The sequence below is a fragment of the Priapulus caudatus genome, unplaced genomic scaffold, assembly GCF_000485595.1.
Source record: "Priapulus caudatus unplaced genomic scaffold, Priapulus_caudatus-5.0.1 Scaffold157, whole genome shotgun sequence".
Taxonomy (NCBI): domain Eukaryota; kingdom Metazoa; phylum Priapulida; class Priapulimorpha; order Priapulimorphida; family Priapulidae; genus Priapulus; species Priapulus caudatus.
In genome coordinates this window covers 404,867-408,477 of record NW_014577218.1, presented here as the reverse complement: position 1 = coordinate 408,477, position 3,611 = coordinate 404,867, and positions in this window count along the sequence as shown.

Here is a 3,611-nt window from a genome sequence, read left to right as displayed (position 1 = left end):
CACGCACGCGCACACGCACACCACGCACGCGCACACACACACACACACATGCGCGCACACACACACATATACACACACACACACACACACACACACACATTCACAGCTACGGTGAAGAAGGTAGGGCTTCATCGCATTACCCAAGGGCGAGCAATCGTGTCAGAGCGGGCATAATAATATCAGGGGTATATAATAACAGATTTGTCATTATCCACCCCTAATAATATCAACTAAATACTTTGTATGGTCGCTGTTGTGCTCGCCTACATGCACGGAGAACGAGAGAGAATGAAAGAGAGAGGGGGAGCGAGAGAGGGGGAGAGGGAGAGGGAGAGAGAGAGAGAGAGAGAGAGAGAGAGAGAGAGAGGGAGGGAGGAAGGGGGGGGGACAATTGTTCATACAATAATAATACAACTGTCGTTTTTTAGTGTTTCTGTTCATCCGCGTAGCAGGAACATTATTTTGCTAAACATCTATTGTTGTTGTTTTCTTTTTCATCTCTGTTCAGTTAGCTAAGTACACAGCGCAGTGTAGTAACAGCGATCGGTGGGTAATGATATACCTACAGCAGTTTCACCACAGACGCTTGCCTGTAGCCTTCGGCTAACTAACTAAAAACAATAGACTTCAAAACAACAACGTGAACGCATCATGTGATAGAGGCTCTACATATAGTGCGTGGCATACGGTGATATACACAGAACTCAGACCACAGCCTCCCAGTAATAAAACTGTGCGCTGCTTCAGTACCAGCCAGCTTCCCCTCGTGTGATGTACTCGCTTTCGATGCTCCGGTCCGAATTTAAGTGAACACCCCAGCGGAAGCCATGAATCCTTGACCCCCCAAATCTTGTGCAGGATTCGGACTGGCAGGACACATCACTTCTCGCGTCTCTAACTCCTGTCTCTAACTATGTGGCGTTGATCCGATCTACGGGCCGTGGCGTGGGGACGCTAGACTACCAGGAATCTGAGGATAAATCGGTGACATTTATCCTTGTCGCCATCGCAGCTCCACGAGACGTGTCGCCACCATTATTTACAGCCAAACGAGGTGCTTCTCATCGGCTAACATGGTGGCGAGACCATTATCCAGTTGCTGTTAGTTCAGCCCACATGGATAAATTACTGTCATAGAAATGGCTCTATTAGCGGGCGTGCCAATTTGAATAGAAAATTGCTATGCAAATCGAGTTATTGCCTGATTACGAAGAAAGGGTGGGTGTGCACGAACACGCATATAGTGAAGTGCTCGCATCCATGGCTGTTATTCCATCCATATTAAGCGCTGCCACTGGCTTCGTGTACATTTGGGTCAGTTACGGTGGGTAAACTCTACTGTTTATTCCCGTTATATTATATTGTTTATTCCCGTTATATTATATTGTTTGTTTCCGTTATATTATATTGTTTATTCCCTTTATATTATATTGTATATTGCCTTTATATTATATTGTTTATTCCCGATATATTATATTGTTTATTCCCGTTATATTATATTGTTTATTACCGTTATATTACATTATTTATTCCCGTTATATCATATTGTTTATTCCCGTTATATAATGTTGTTTATTCCCGTTATATTATATTGTTTATTCCCGATATATTATATTGTTTATTCCCGTTATATTATATTGTTTATTCCCGTTATATTATATTGTTTTGGGGGGACACTCGCTCGCACTGAACGCTGATGGGAGATGCTAGTCGTATATAGTGACTGTTTACGTTATACGTGCGCTACGTCTGCACCGGTGCACGCAATCCGATTGCCTGGGCAATTTGCTGGTTTTATTTACTGACCGCGTGCTTTAAATGTTAGGAAATTGAGTTACGCTGATGATTCCTGTGAAACGTATAGAATTCTATGGCCGTTGAGGTTTTACCGGAAATGATTAGGCGGCGAAAACGTTTCGCATTCCACTTCCGCCGTTCGTTTGTTTCCCCTCTACGAAAATTTTCACATTCACGAAAATCGAATATTTGCCTTGCCGCATCTCACCTACTTCCTTGTTCAATCTTTGCTCCCACTCTAGGACCCCCGTACCTCTTTCCCGGCCCTCACCTTCTCCCAATAAACCTCTTACACTCTCCCTCTGCAGATCAGCAAAACGAATTGATTGACTATTGAATTTTCGCTTTCCCGACGCCTTTTCCAGTCAATGATGGATATCCTCTTACGCGGCGAATTCTAGATGGACTATCAAATTTGTAAGGAAACGAGCCCGCGTGACAGCGAGCAAACAGCATCGAGTGTGAGTCACGGGCTTCATCAATGGCTGCTGAACATTGCCGAGGTTCTCCGTATAGCCTAAACATTGATGATAATGCTGTCATTTCATCGGTCATCGCACCATGATCAGCTTTCGCAGATATTAAATGCTCATGGCCGATACCAACTCACCGTTATTTTCGGAAAGAAAGGAAACCCAGCCCACGCAAATTCGCCGAAAGCCACTCAATACAAAAATTCTATTCGAATAAATAAATCATCGAACGGTGAGGTCCGAGACCGTTAGTCAGAGTTGCCGTAAACAACGCGATATAACCATGCTCGCACTATCTGCTGCAATAATAGCAACACATACATGATCGGCGGAAGGCATACGCGCAAGTATGGTTTTTAACACACCCTAGAGCGACATCATTTCATATTTTGCTTCGTTTCGTTTTTTACATTTTTTCTTTCAAATTCAAAATTAACAGTAACTAGACAAACATGCTGAAGATCTATTTTTAAATTCAACGCGACACTATAAAATTTAATTAAACGGAGTTTTGCAGACCTGTCAGGCAAATATATCTATTTCCACCCAAACGTACGCAACTTTGTTACGGGATGATGCACGCATCCTTGAAAGTTTACGGGCTCTTACAAAAAATAGTTTAATTAAATATCGTTTAAAAGCGGGAAAGCTGTTATCTGTTGACGTTTTGAGCAACACGGTCGGGTGGCGTTGTGGGGAGGTGAAGACTATAGTATTACGTCTCTTCACTTCGGTAATAGACTGAATTAAAATCTAATTACGCTAATTAGAATTATTAATTAAGTTATTATCGATGTGAAGAGACACTGTACTAATCAGAGGAGAAGAGAGAGAACTAGTTGCGCCCTCTATACTATCACGTGACAGATCTGCTCGTACCTCCGTATCGTTGACACATACGTCGGGAAGAGACGGTTTCGCGTGATAGAGTCCGGAACTGTTGGGCAGCCTTGGACTTCCTTTCAGATGCTGCTCTTCTTCTCTCTTCTTCTTGTGCTTCCTGTAGGAGAAATTACAGCAACGTATTGACGAGTGACGCGTGTGTACTGTAGCGCGTGAAGGTCGCAGCAAATTACGGCAACTTCCCCGCACGCGTGGCAGAGATGCTATAGCACGCGATAGCATTGCATTCCGACGCTATATCATCTGTAGTCAGCGTCACTGCAGGCAAGGTTAACTACAGCCGTGACACACACACACGCACGCACACACACACACACGCACGCACGCACACACACGCGCACACACACGCGCGCGCGCACACACACGCGCACACACACGCGCGCGCGCACACACACACACACACACGCGCGCGCACACACACGCGCGCACACGAACACG